Source organism: Leucoraja erinacea, chromosome 1, assembly GCF_028641065.1.
Source record: "Leucoraja erinacea ecotype New England chromosome 1, Leri_hhj_1, whole genome shotgun sequence".
Lineage (NCBI taxonomy): Eukaryota > Metazoa > Chordata > Chondrichthyes > Rajiformes > Rajidae > Leucoraja > Leucoraja erinaceus.
This window is the reverse complement of record NC_073377.1, coordinates 11,206,889-11,222,705: the sequence shown is the minus strand read 5'-3', so window position 1 is coordinate 11,222,705 and position 15,817 is coordinate 11,206,889. Positions and strand designations below refer to the sequence as shown.

Sequence of the window (15,817 nt, the reverse complement as noted above, 5' to 3'; positions counted from 1 at the left end):
GTTCCTGTTTTAGTGCTTTTAATGTCTTTTAATTTTTTACTGTTTTTATAGTCCTGTCGTTTTAATGGTTTTAGTTTTGTGATAACTTTTTGTTGATTTCCATTGTACAGCACTTTGGGTAACTGATGTTGCCTAAAAGTGCTTTATAAATAAAGTTATTATTATTATTATTATTATTTAGTTTAGTGTTGAGATACAGCGCAGAAACAGGCCCTTTGACCACTGAGGCTGCGACCAGCAATCCCAGTACATTAGCACTATCCTACACATTATGGAGAATTTACAATCTTTACCAAAGCCAATTCACCTACAAAACCTATACGTCTTTGGAGTGTGGGAGGAAACCGGAGCACCCGGGGAAAACCCACACTGTTACAACCTCTGTACAGACAGTACCTGTAGTCAGAATCGAACCCAAAGTCGCTGGCACTGTAAGGCAGCAATTCTACTACTGGGCCACTGTGCCGCCCGAAGGGTCTGTGCTGTGTCATATGTATGTGCTGTGTTGCTCTGACTCTGGCTAATAGCCTTCTTTTTTTTCTCTTTACCCTTTAGGTCGTGTGGGTCAAGCATTAGCACTGCGAGCAAAAGCATTTGGTTTCAATGTAATTTTCTATGACCCATACCTCTCAGATGGTATCGAGCGTGCACTGGGTCTCCAACGAGTAAATACTTTACAAGATCTCCTATTTCACAGCGACTGTGTGTCTCTTCATTGTAGCCTGAATGAACACAACCACCATCTTATCAATGATTTCACTATCAAACAGGTACAATCGTGCTTTCCCATTAATTCTGAACAAGATACAATCTTTTCTCAGTGTGGTTCCATAGGTCACGTGGTCTCTTGGTAAAGTGTCTATCCTTGCAACCATCTAGAGTGTACCGTTTAGGGTGAGAGATACACAGATACCATGGTATCATACGTTTCTTAAAAACTCTAAATCTCAGCTAACTAAATAAATACTTTCAAAGTGATAACGGAATAAAAATTGATAGGACTATTTACTCTTTGAAATTTGAAGCATGTGCAGTGCCCTCCATAATGTGTGGGACAAAGACCTGTCATTTATTTATTTGTCTCTGTACTCCACAATTTGAGATTTGTAATCGAAAAAAAAAAAAAAGTGCACATTGTCAGATTTTAATAAAGGCCATTTTTATACATTTTGGTAGCACCATGTAATTACAGCAGTGTTTATACATAGTCCCCTGCACCCCCCCCCCCCCCCATTTCAGGGCACCATAATGTTTGGGACACAGCAATGTCATGTCAATGAAAGTAGTCATGTTTAGTGTTTTATTGCATATCCTTTGCATACAATGACTGCTTGAAGTCTGTGATTCATGAACATCACCAGTTGCTGGGTGTCATCTCTGGTGATGCTCTGCCAGGCCTGTATTGCCGCCATCTGACAAGTAAAATGGATGAAGGGGAGCCAGTGGATGAAGTGTGTCAAGACTTTCAGAAAGCCTTTGATAAAGTCCCGCAGAGGAGACTGGTGACTAAAATTAGAGCACATGGTATTGGGGGTGTTGACATGGATAGAAAATTAGTTGGCAGACAGGAAGCTAAGAGTAGGACTGAACGGGTCCTTTTCAGAATGGCAGGCAGTGACAAGTGGAGTGCCGCATGGTTCAGTGTTGGGGCTGCAACTGTTTACCATATATATTAATGATTTACACGAGGGAATTGTGTATTGTGGAGTATTGTGTGCAGTTTTGGTCCCCTAATTTGAGGAAGGACATTCTTGCTATTTAGGCAGTGCAGCGTAGGTTCACGAGATTGATCCCGGGTATGGCGGGACTGTCATATGAGGAAAGATTGAAAAGACTGGGCTTGTATTCACTGGAGTTTAGAAGGATGAAGGGGATAAGAAGGATGTTTCTTATAGAAACATATAAAATTATAAAAGGATTGGACAAGCTAGATGGAGGAAAGATGTTCCCAATGTTGGGCGAGTCCAGAACCAGGGGCCACAGTTATAAAGAGGAGGCCATTTAAGACTGAGGTGAGAACTTTTTAACACAGAGAGTTGTAAATGTGTGGAATTCCCTGCCACAGAGGCAGTGGAGGCCAAATCACTGGATGGATTTAAGAGAGAGTTAGATAGAGCTCTAGGGGCTAGTGGAATCAAGGGATATTGGGAGAAGGCAGGCACGGATTATCGATTGGGGACGATCAACCATGATCACAATGAATGGCGGTGCTGGCTTGAAGGGCCGAATGGCCTCCTCCTGCAGCTATTTTCTATGTTTCAGTTTTCTCTTCAGCATATAAAAGACATGCTCAACTGGGTTTAGAACGGGTGATTGACTTGGTCACTCAAGAATTGACCATTTTTTAGCTTTGAAAAACTCCTTTGTTACTTTAGCAGTATGTTTGGGATCATTGTCTTGCTGTAGAATGAACCGCCGGCCAATGAGTTTTGAGGCATTTGTTTGAACCTGAGCAGATAGGATGTGTCTATACACTGCAGAATTCATTATGCTACTACCATCAGCAGTTGTATCATCAATGAAGATAAGTGAGCCAGTACCTTCAGCATCCATACATGCCCAGGCCATAACACTCCCACCACCGTGTTTCACAGATGAGGTTGTATGCTTTGGAACTTGGGCAGTTCCTTCTCTTCTCTATACTTTGCTCTTGCCATCACTCTGATATAAGTTAATCTTCGTCTCATCTGTCCACAAGTTCATTTTTCAGAACTGTGGTTGTTCTTTTTAAGTACTTCTTGACAAACTGTAACCTGGCCATCCTATTTTTGAGGCTAACCAGTGGTTTGCATCTTGCAGTGTAGCCTCTGTAATTCTGGTCATGAAGTCTTCTGCAGAGAGTGGTCATTGACAAATCCACACCTGACTCCTTAAGAATGTTTCTGATCTGTCGGACAGGTGTCTTTATTATAGAGATAATTCTTCTGTCATCAGCTGTGGAGGTCTTCCTTGGCCTGCCAGTCCCTTTGCGATTAGTAGGCTTTCTTTCTTCTTAATGATATTCCAAACAGTTGATTTTGGTAAGCCCAAAGTTTGGCTGATGTCTCTTAACAGTTTTATTCTTGCTTCTCAGTCTCATAATGGCTTCTTTGACTTCATTGGCACAACTTTGTTCCTCGTGCTAATAAACAGCAAAGAAAGTTTCCAAAGGTGATGAAAAGACTGGAGGAAAGACCAGGTGCTGAGAGTTCTCTTATACCTGCTTTAAGGAGACAATTAAACCGCTATTGGCACGCGGCTATGATCCGGACTATGAGAAAAATGGTTCCCGATGTTGGGGGATGTCCCGATAACCAGGGCCACATTGTTTAAGAAATAACGAGTAAGGTCTAATTTATAGAACAAGAGATCTTATGGGATGTGAATTTGTTACACTTGCTGTTCGTAACCAGGATATCTGTCCTCGAGTCAGGTGGATTTCTGTAGGCGTCTCAGAGGGAGGTGGATCAACAGGTCCCTCTGGACTCGTAACAAGAAGAGATCCAGATGTGGGTCAAATCTGGTGATGAGGGCCATCGGCATGCCACTCTCAGTGTAGATATGGGAGGCGAGGCCGGAAAGTGGTATCAAGATGGGTGGAATGACTGCCGCTATGTCACATTGAATAGCGGTCGACATACCACAATCGAGGACGAATCCACATACTCCTGCAACCTAAAAGGTCTAAGGGGGTGCATCATCGGACAATGTGTTTATGAGTAGCTCTGAAATTGGCGGGAGGGAGTGAGGGGCTCGACGTCGGGGGGGGGACATAAAGGTCAGAGATCTCAGTTGATGTAGGCCCTATTCTTGATTTAGATTAAATAGGACTTCATGGAAAACAAGAACATGGAAATAATTTTTTTTTTTTCAGTGGTGTACAATTCTAATTTGTTTGGTTATTCAAGGCTTCCCTTTCAGGTCTTGGTGTAAATAAGAAGAGAAATTCCCATTGACATTCTGCAAAAAGCAAACTACATATCAATACAAAGAACAAAGTCATTTGCAGTGCAGGTGTGTCATCAAATGGTGACTTTTCTTGCTCTACAAAATGAAAATAAACAAAAACTAAGAATATCTAAGTGGAAGAAACATTGAGGATGGTATGAATTATTAGATTTCGTAATATAGACGCAAGGGCTAAGCCAGCATCATCTCCCTTTTTACAATGTTTTGAAATAAACAGTTGCTGTACACTAATGAGATGTGACGCTGGCTTCATTTAGTTTTGACCAGTAGAAATTCTATTTATTGTTAGTCATTGGATCATTAGCTGACGTTCTGGTCTCAACCTGGTCGCGTGCTCCAATTAATGTGCAAATAATTGATCACTACAACTCAATGGTACTCATGAACCATCGACTGCTTTATTTATATGAAATGCCAATAATCCGCCCTGCCTGAAGTGCTTGAGATGATGTTAGAAGGCAGTCCGTTTCTTTTCACTTGAAGGGGAGGCCAGGGGGCGTTTCTGGTGAATGTGCGACGGGCTGGACTCGTCGATGAGACTGCAGAGAAGCAGGGCTCAAGATTTAAGGAAGGAAGGATACGAGGGGCAGCACGGGCTGTGCAATGAATCGGAGCCGTTTAGGTAAAGTCCCGTACTAAAATGGTTCTTTCACTTGCAACTGGAATGTAACAGATGTAGAGCAGGGATCTTATACAGGGATTTTATGCCTGTGCATGGCAAGTATCTGCGCAGGCGATCGTGGTGATTTGTCCGTCAAGAAACAACAAGTGGCAGCGTGAAGAAGGGTCTGCAAAAGACGACGAAAGTGTCTGCGAAGCCAATAAAGCTTCTCTCTACGAGTGGGCTGCTCTGATTACCGAATGAGTAACCCAGCATTGTGTCTAAGATGCGGCCTGATAGACTGATTACGCCAGGTGGGAGGCCACCTTGTACAAAAACTGAGGGGTGACGGCCAATGTGTCAGAGTATTGTGTGCCAATTTTGAATCACCTGTTCGTGTTCGGAAAGACACCCGGCTATGGTAGATCTAACATTCAGAATAAATCTATAAACGTAAACACCATCCAATTTGAAAAATGGTGAGGGACTGAACTGAAACGCGGTCGAGATGGGGGAGCAGGTAGAGATCATGTAAGCCTGTGACCAGAGTCTCATCCTTGTGTAAATGCTTCCTACTGGCCCTTAAAAGGTTAGGTTTGTGTCAAATGTTTGTAGATCTGCTGGTTTTTATTGGCATGTGTGAACATTGAGCCAAAGACAAGATACAAGATAAGACACAGTTGCTGGCGACATGTCAGGGGTCAGGCAGCATCTCTGGAGAACATGGATAGTGACTTGGGTTGCGGACCTTTCTTCAAAAACTGTGTGTCGTTTGTTTTCTCCACAATGTTAGATTGGGCCTCACAATAAAACACCACCATCCATGTACTCAGAGGTGTGGCCTGATCCTCTAAGGTACTCCAGCACTTTTTTTTGTTTTTTTTTTGTTAAACCAGCATCTGCGTTCCTTGTTTCCACATTTAAATGAGCCAAAGTCAAGTTTTTGCATAGGGAATGGAAAAAACTATAATTGGAAATTCTGGTGGGAAACTCTAAAGTTCAATTTTGCTAAGTTATTGCATTTTTTATTTTAATAGGAACTGAGAAATACATTAATTAGTTTACATTGTTTTCAACAGTGGGTTTACGTTTAACCACGTCGGTTGGAATAAATCAGTTAACAACTCCGTGTGAGAAGGTTACCCACTGAACGTCACTCTCCAGTCCCCAGAGTGCTGCCTGAACTGCTGGGTTGTACTCTGACATGTGGGGTTATTAAATTAATATCTCCAACTTCTCTGGAAAAGGTTGCTGTAGTTTTGTTGATAGGCTTATGAGATGCCCTGGGGCCATCTTTTGTTATGATAAAACAACTTTGTAAATCAAATACAGCAGTAGAAAGTAAACCATCCGTGATGGGACTCAATGCTAGGGACCATTGTATCTTTTCTGAAGAAAGGTCTTGTCTGAAGGAAGGTTGCGGACCGCAACGTTGCCTAATTCCTCGCCCATGGATGCTGCGAAACCCCCCGCTCTGAGGTTGAGTTATCCAGCATTTTTGTGTACCGTGCTCGGCTTCGATACGGTGATGAGCGTATTGACGGTAAGATATTTAAAAAATCTTGGAATGGGACATACAAAACAGATGTAAGAAGATCTCTGGGTGCAAGGGTCGTAACAGACTTCAACAGGGTATAGGATGAGCTCAATCACAGTAGGAGAGAAAAAAACGGTTAATGCTGGAGACTTTTGAAATACAGTTAACCACTCTTGTCCAGGGAATAGTAGTGAAGTAGATATGGTCCTGGAAATGACATAGTGGGTCTAAGTCATGCACGGGAGCAGAGAAACGCTAAGGAATGCAACGGTGAGAACGAGCCGTACTAAGACTGTTGTCAGTGTTGTTGTCCGGGTTAGTAACTCGAGTATAGATAATTCGGAGGCTTCATAAATGGGCAAAGTTCAAAATTAGGAATCTTTTGTTGAATTTGGGCAAAATACTGGATTGACAGATTTGATGTCCTTGAACCCATAGATAGTGGTTGCCATACGGTGGGAATGATATGAAGGTTTTAAAGAGAGCACAGCACAGAAAATATTTATTTGAATGTTTCCAGGGGAAAGAGAATTTTGGTAGTAACGTTAGATGAAAAAAAAATGAAGTTATTCTCCAGGGAACAAAGCAAATTGAAAGGAAATTTGATTGAGGTGTACAAGGGTTTTGAAACATAAAATAAAGAGAGGTGTTCCCATAAATAGATGGTTCAAGAACCACTGGACACAAAATTTCAAGTGATTGGCAAAAAGCACTGAGAAGGAGAGGGAAAAGCTTTGTTCTTCAGAGATTACAATCTCAGATTGACTGCTTATAAAACTGGTATAAATATTTCCTTGGGGGTTTAAAATGGGAATCGGATAGTGACATGCAAAATAACTTACACGCCTGCTGCTGAAAGGCTTGGGAAAGGGAAGCGCCAAAACACGCCCTCTAACTGTCAGGGTAACTCAATATCCCGCTATGCAATCAAGACAGACAAGAATCAGGCGCATAAGACTTCTCTCAGCAGTGGACAAGAGCCTCGAGTATCAATTCGGTTAGCAATCTGCTTTGGAAAAGGGTTGAGAGAGCTGGGGGAAACCCATCACACTAGCGTCTCGACTTCTAACTTTGAATGCGCTGGATAGCATTTTTCACTTTACCGAGCAGCCTGCAATATAGAAGATTAAAATGAATGCATGGATGGAGATGGGGTAGTTCATTGCCAATTGGTGCATCTTTGTGTTGAGGGCGAGAGCGTTATATACTTGGAATACGTAACAAGTATTGGTGGTATGCTTGGTTGCATGGACCAGTAAAAATAAGAGGCGGACTTGATTGTATATGCGCCCAAACATTAATTATTACTTGTAGAACTAAGGAAACTGCTGATGCTGGTGTACAGAAACTGCGTGGCGTATACACAGTGGGGGTCAGCCGAATCCCTGGTGAGCAGGCATAGGGGACAGTTCGGGTTGGGGGTCATTACTACTGGACAGGGACACAGTTTCTGGAATTTATAATTGACTTAGTACTACCTAACAATGAAGAATATCCATAGCTTTATATTCCAACATTGTGATAAATATATATGCTTATGTACTGTTTTACGCACGGCTGCCTGTAAAAGATGCTCCAAACCTAGGCTGCACACCATGCGAGGATGCCTGGTACAGTAACAGGCCTCAGAATTGAAGCTGAGAGAAGAGGCAGCTGTACGCGCGCAGTCCGGAGAGAGCTATAACAGGTTATTGTAGGACCACGGCTGAAAAAGCTCTGCAGGAGTTTCCAATTGCTCATTTGAATATTCGTTGTGGACATAGTTCGCTGGGGTAAGAGAATTAAGGGCCTAGGAGCACTGCCAAGAACGGGTAATTCAAAGAGTCGCTCCGAGTGACGAACGATTGGGAGATAAGAGACCCGTAATAGCCAGCTGGTAGGTAAGATCGGACCAGCTCATGTGGAAATTGGTTTCAAACATGTGAAAAATCTTCACGCGGCTTACCACGTTTTCCGAAGTACATCGCAAAGTTAGCGTTTACGAGCTGCTAAGAGACGTAGCCGAGCTCTGATCAAGAACCCCACTACTAAATTTACGTGATTAAGCCACGAAGTTGAGGTTTTTTTAAGAGCATAGGGAGAGTCGTGTTGAAATTACATCGTACAGTGGGACAGGCTGAATAATGTTAATTGAAGACAATTAGAATTAGTCAAAAACATTCTAACCTTTTTCAGCACCTTTTTAGGGACTCTGCACTAACTGGTGAAGTGAAAAAGATGTTCAATGTGAGTTAAACTTGACCAACGAAAGCCTCTCCTCTACAGCATAAAGCCGAAGATAATACGGTTTCAAGTTAGTCAACAGAAGCGGCACATTAGCCCATTTAAACCATAAGCTGTCCAATACCTTCTTTAAAAAACAATGGATCACCGGGAAGCGACAAATCGTGTCTCGGATATCAAAGGTATAATTTTGCTGCTTTAAAGAGAGCTGTATTACACAACAAATGGAGAAAAAGAGGAGCCGGAGAGCTGCCGGGGTCCTCACATATGATCATGGATGATTTATGCTGGCTTCAACTATTTTGTATCAGTTCAACATAGATCGGGTAATTCCATGGATATTCCAACATACTTATTACAGATTTGATGTATCGGCATGACCTACGTCATCCCAGCGACAACCTACCACAGCACCTACATCAGGAGAGTCAAGCTACGTTCATTGGCGTCAAGCCAAATGTTGCCGACTGTCACCGAAACGTTTTGAACATTTCAAACTCCAGTGGCGACCAGAAAAATGCTACAATTCTTTGGGCGACTGAGGAGACTACTCACGACCATACAGGCGACACCCTAGGACACACCATGTGACGACAGCCTAGTCGCCTATAGTCGTCTAAAAAATCGCCTATAGTCGCCTAAAAAATCGCCTAAGTGGGACAGCGGCATAAGGGTGTTACCACTAACTATATACTTCTTCCTTACATTCATCCTCCCAAAGTGCAACAACATCTGATTTTACAACACCTTACATTTTAACCTATGGTCTTCCATACCCATCAATACATGACATTGGGATTAATCCTTGTTTGTCACACTGAGTTTTATACAAACGCAATTGAATAAAGTAGAGCATTAAAGAAGTGTTCTGTTGTAAGAATGGGCAAACACCTGCCTGGATAGTAGTTAATAAAGATGATACCAAGTTTGAAAATCTTGCTCCTTCCTGATGTGCTCCCATGACTGAGGTAAAATTGATTGTGCACTGAAACATGGAGGATGAGCCGATTAATAAAACAAACCTGCACTTTCTTTAGGGCGCATCCCAGACAGCCTGAAAAATTGTATTAATAAGGATTACTTGACTGCAGCAACTCACTGGGCTGGAATGGACCCTGCAGTAGTTCACCCAGAGCTAAATGGTGCCGCCTACAGGTAAGGATAATGCAGAAAGCAGTCTTGGTAAAATATGCTACTTACCGTCAAAAATTGGCACAAGGGGTTTTGATACTGGGTTCAATTCCCAACATGGTACAATGTGGAATTGAGATCAATAAAGCTCTTATTTTATTGTGCTAGATACCAGAATATGTAACAATATGCTAATAAAACCTCAAATAAATGGCAAGGCATACATAATACCTTGGGCATTGGGCATAATGCCTTGGCCAATAAAGGGGGTAAGAGGGAAAAATAGATCCGCCATGAAAGAATGGTGGTGCAGACTCAATGGGCCAAATAGCCTAACTGCTCCTATGTCTTATGGTCTTATAATGACGAGGACTGGTTGTAGGTCCAAGGACTGGGATGTTTTTAGGGTTCAACAGCAAAACACTAAAAAGCTCGTAAGAAGGGAGAAAATTGATTTTGGGTGAGAACCTGTGTGTAATCTGTGGAATTCTTTGCCGCAGAATGCTTTGGAGGCCATGTCGATGGATATTTCTAAGCCAGAGATATAAATTGTTGATTAGTACGGGTGTTTGGGGTTATGCGGAGAAGGCAGGAGAATGGGGTTAGGAGGGAGATAGATCACACATGATTGAATGGCGGAGCAGACCTGATGGGCCGAATGGCCTAATTCTGTTCCTATCACTTATGACCTTAATATCAAAACAAACAGTAAGAGTTTCTCTAGATATATGAATAGGAAGAAGGCAGCTTAGCTAGGTGTGAAACATCTAAAGAACATGGTGAATTAAAGACAGGAAACAAAGAAACGCTGATACATCAAATCAGTCTTCACTGTGGAGGTCATTGAAAATATCTGAAAGATAAACAGATGGTTAATTTCAAATAAGAGGAAGAGACTTGATCTTGATCGCAAGTGATAAAACATGAGAGAAACCCGGGACCTGATGGCAGACGCCCAATAGTTTTAAAGGAAGCAGTATCAGAGAGAGTGGATTCATTGGTCAAATTTGTTCAAAAAGGGAGGAAGACAGATGGCAGGGAACTACAGTCCAGTTGGTTTAACATCTATGGTTGGACGGTTACTAGAGTCAGTAATCAAGGAGCAAATAACTAATCATTTAGGAAAGCTGAATATCGTCAACGTGGTTTTATGATAGGTAGGTCATGTTTGATAAATTTGTTTGAATTCTTTAAGGATGTCATGGGGAAAGTTGATAGAGGGCAACCCTCAGATGTAGTGTATTTACATTGCCATGGTGCCATGTAAAGGTTTTTACAGCTGGTCTTTTCTTGCTTATAGTGCCCCCTCCACCACCTCAGTCTGAAGAGTGTCCCAAAATACCCAAAATAGATAAAAGTATTTCAATGTGGGTAGGAGAGCAACAAGTATAAAAAAAATTGTCATTTTCATGACTTAGTCATCTGATAGTGGCATGCAACCAACATATTTTGGGCACATTCTGACTGATGCAATTTAAGATAGAGAGGGTAAATCAAGTTATGGAGGCAAAGGTGAGAAGAAAGGAATATCATGCAAGGTTAGCATTGGCTGTTTGGGAATGGCTCATCAGTAGAGGAGATGGTGGAGTTGAACTGTCAACAAGAGTGAAATGGAGGGAATGTAGCAGAGCATTTGGAGATGAAGACAACATTTAATATTACTGGCAAAACAGATTAGGTCATATACAGATTGTAATGTTGGAAACAGAAGTGAGGTGGATTTCACACATCAAACTTTTGCTATTTCACATATCACACTGCCAGACCCTGAATAGATTAGATGATGTTTGATCGGCATGTACTCTTCTTACAATGTTCATCTCTGTTGTTAACAATAGATTGGAAGAAGATTAAAACACAAAGTGCTGGAGTAACTCAGCTAGTCAGGCAACATTTATGGAGGACATGGATAGGTGACATTTCAGGTCAGGACCCTTCTACTTTGAAGAAATGCTACTCTCTCCAGTCCATTCTACTGCTCCACTGTGAAATTTTCTCAAAGTATGCCTACTTTGAAGAAGCTCTCCTCCACTCTCCACAATCAGTCTGAAAAGGGGTCCCGACTTGAAACATATCCTATTCATGTTACTCAGAGATGCAACCTGACCCGCTAAGTTACTCCAGCACTTTGTGTTTTACTCAAGGTCCCAGCATCTGCTGTTCCATGACTCTCCATTAGAAGACGCTTATTGAGCATCACTAAGCACCTTACCTGATTACCTGTGAGGCTTCCGGTGTCTGAAAACATCTGATAATTTACTTGCATCCCGTGTTGCAATTGAGAAGGGTATCAGCACTAACCCATGGCTAATTTTTTTATCTTGTTTCCCCCCTCGCACTCCAGGTATCCACCAGGTGTTGTCGGAGTGGCTCCCACTGGACTGCCACAGCCAGTAGAAGGAATAGCGGCCAGTGCGGTGCAGTTATCGCACAGCCTCTCCACAGTCACCCACCCACCACATGCCCCTTCTCCGGGGCAAACAGTCAAACCAGAGTCTGACAGAGATCACACGGGTGACCAATTGTAGCCAGACGTCATTCCTGACCCCAAGGATCTCCACCATAAGAGAAGCTCGTCAAGAGAAGCTGCTGTGGTGAACAATGGACTATGGAAATAACCAAGATTAGAAACTGGTCCAACTCCAAATAAAGATGTGGGAGAGAAGAAGAGATTCGGTAAATTTGTCCCTCCGTTAAATTGTAGCTTGTCCCTGTACAGTGGACTGATTAACTGTTTCTATGTCATATGGGTTCCCTGTGAGCAAGAAAAGTTCTAGTAGTTACTTCTATCATGAATGTACTATGTCTGTGTACAGTTTTAGAACTTAAGGGTGTGTTCGCTTAGCTGTGAAACAGAAACCAAGGGAGATATTCAGTAAAACTGATTTTTTGAAAAGAAAACTATCTTTCTTTTGTACATTAAATTCACGCCCAAAAAGAGGCAGTTTTCAGACGTCTCAGGAAAACAATGGTAAATTCCCACTTATTTTGTGTTCTTACGCCATGCAGTGCATTGTTTTGTACCTGCTTATCTTTTTTTTTAGTATCAAGTAACAAAATCAACACACTTTTTAATTCATTTTCTTTTTGGCATGAATTCCCATTACTTTCTTGGGGGCTGAGGAAAATGTTGCAAAGAGATTTTTTTTAAAGAAATTTCATACAAACAGCACCATGCTTACTGTCACCAGTTTAAATGTATATCATTGGTGGTATGCGTACAGGCACTAGACTACTGGAAAGTAGCAGCATTTCTTTGCCTACATCGATTCCTGTTAATGTGGTAGGCTAGCAATATTTTGGTTGAAATAATCATGTTTTGTGACTGTAACCATTTGTATGAATTATTTTAAAGAAATAAAACAAAAAGACAGAAAACGCCTTTTATTTATCAAGCTATTATTTTTCCTCTCTAATTTGAATATATAGAATCACAGTCATAGAGTGATAACAGTGTGGAAATAGGCCCTGCGGCCAAACTTGCCCACACCAGCCAACATGTCCCAGCTACACTAGTCCCACCTGCCTGTGCTTGGTCCATATCCCTACAAACCTGTCCTATCCCTGTACCTGTCTAACCATTTCTTATATGTTGGGATAGTCCCAGCCTCAACTACCTCCTCTGGCAGCTTGTTCCAAACACTCACCAGCCTTTGCGTGAAAAGGTTACTGTAGATCAGTGTCACTCATGCTATGAGTTGTAAAGGGGGCACCGTCGAGTATGGCTGCCCTGCCAGCAGCTGTCGGTCTTTTCACCCTTTTTTAATTTTTAGTGAGTTAAAAGTGTTTGTTTTGGAGGTCTTTTAGTCTTTTTATGTGGGGGGGAGGGAGATATTTTTCTCAGTCCCTACCCGGTCAGAGATGCGGCTTTTCTCCGTGCCGTGTTTTCGCCTCTTCCTCGCGGCCTACCAACAGTCTGGAGCGGCATTTCCTGCCGGGACCGGCCAGGACTTCAGCTTTGGCGGCGGCACAGCGCTGAGGCACCATCGTGGAGCGGGCGATGCCTTACCTGGGTCGCCGTGCGGTAATCTCCGGAGTACTGTGATCGCCGACTCCAACATCGCGGAGCTGCGGTCTGTGGAGCTTCCAGCTGAGCTGAGCTGAGCTTCCGGCGGCGCTGAGCTTTAAACACCACGGAGCCTGGGATCTCACACCGAGATCGGCAGTGTCGGAGCTCTGACTAGCGCGGCCCGTGGACTTCGGCAGCCGTGGTCTCCGGGGAGGAAGCGGCTGCTCCAGACACTGCGAGCCACTACGTAGCGGCGACTGCGGAGGCCTCAATAGGCCCGACTATGGGTGAACAGGGGACGGGACTGGACTTTTGATGCCTTCCCCCACAGTGGGAACCATTCTGGGGGGATGTTTTTATGTTTACTGTTAAATTCTTTGATATTGTGTCTTATCTTTATTTATGTGCTGCAATGACAAGTCAAATTTCACTACACCAGTTGATGTATGTGATAATAAATGTCCTTTGTATCTTAATATGGATCTTACTCACTGTGCGTGAGTTAAGTCATTCCAACAGTTACCCCTTAGATTCCTATTAAATCTTTTCCCCTTCAAACTATGACCTCTAGTCCTTGATTCCCCTACTCTGGGCAAAAGACTCTGTGCATCTACCCTCTCATGATTTTATACACTAAATATTCAGAATAAATGTGCTTTATCTTGGTTTAATTTAAGATAGAATCCAGTCCAAATAATTTGCCGTATATTAATGTTTTGAAATTATGTAGTGTGTTTATATTGAATTATGTCAAATTGCACTTTGACGAAAGGTAAGGAGTAAATGGCTCACCAGCAAAGAAGGATAATGTTAATAGCTGGGTCAAGGACATTGTTTTTATATTGGCTGTTAAGGAGGGGAGGAGGTCAGTATGATCTGGGGACAGTAATATGTTAAGTGATCTAAGACATCAAAAGCGCCATTGTAGATTGTTCAAGTGACCCGCAGACGGACGTAGCCCCTGGAAGAAATCGGGGCCGCAAAGTTCATTCAAGGTAACGATAATCAAAGTGTCCTGCAATCCACAATAATTCTTGCAGCCAGCTGCATTCTTCATCGACACACGATTCGAATGCCATTAACGTGAGTAAAAGCAAAAGGACAGTCAGAGGAGCAGAACATTTGCTACTGTTTTAACAATTCTAGAGAATTGGGAAGTGGAACGGCAATTGGCATGTGAAACTTTTAAATCTGAGGTTTCGAGGAGAGTAAAGTAGGATTAGGAATAATTGGTGTAGAAAAATACAGCGGATGCTGGTTTATACTGAAGATAGGCACAAAGTGCTGGAATAATTCAGTGGGTCAGGCAGCATCTCTGGAGAAAAAGGATGGGGGATGTTTCAGGTCGGGACTCTTCTTCAGACTGAAAATAGGGGGAGGAAAATGGAGATAAAAAGGCCAGAGTGAGGCCACACGCAAATTGGAGGAACAGCACATCATATTTTGCTTGGGCAGCTTACAATCCAGTGGTATGAACGTTGATTTCTCCAATTTTAAGTAACCCTTGCTATCCTTCCTTCTGCCATTTTAGCTGTCCTCCTGGTTCCACTGTTTGCATTCTTGTATCTCTTCGTTATCACCTCTTCCCCAGCCAACAATGGGCCATCATGGGCTCCACACGCCCTTGGTCATCTGTTGTCTGCCCTGCTTTGTTCTGACCCGTTCTTACCTCTAGTTCCCTCTCCTTACCTTCAGTCTAAAGGGTCCTGACCCAAACAGTTACCCATCCTTTTTCTCGAGAGATGCTGCCTGACCCTCTGAGTTACTCCAGCATTTTGTATCTATCTTTAGTAAAAATAATGGTGCCTGGTGAGAGGGCCAAAGGGCCTCTTTCAGTGCTGTATGACTATCAACCGAAAGAAAGAGAGTATATTTAAATGGATTTAGTGTATGGAAAATGGAAGTGATTGTTTTGATACTTTATAACACTTAGTGGGAGTAGTCTGTATTTCAAACAAGACTGTGGTGGGCAAAAGGATACAATAGGTAGAGAGACAGCTGATTGAGGTGTGCATGTGGAGGTTGGTGATGGAAACCATGCAGGGGGACCATGTGGAAGGACAAAGGGCGAGTCATCCAAGGGGTCAGTACAGGAATAAGAAGAGAAGACAATGCTGGAGGTTATAACATTTGGAATAGAACCAAGTTTGATGGAGAAAAATGGGGAATATCGGTAAGCAAGGATGGTTGTTAACTGTATCAGATGTTGCAGAGAGGTAAAGGAAATATCTTGCACTTGCATCACAATCATAACTTGGTATTGAAATAAGGTAGAAATCTGATTGGTGAAGTTACAAGTATGCAAATCTATTTGATGGGTTTCAGCATGTTCCAGGTGCATGGAGAGGACAGAGGGGGTTGGGAATAA

At 42.6% G+C, this 15,817-nt stretch overlaps 1 pseudogene; it reads left to right on the top strand.

Moving 5' to 3' along the window:
• Window positions 1-14,007, top strand: part of LOC129707014 (C-terminal-binding protein 1-like) — a 64,189-nt pseudogene extending 50,182 nt beyond the window's left edge.
• Window positions 14,008-15,817: the final 1,810 nt, after the last annotated feature.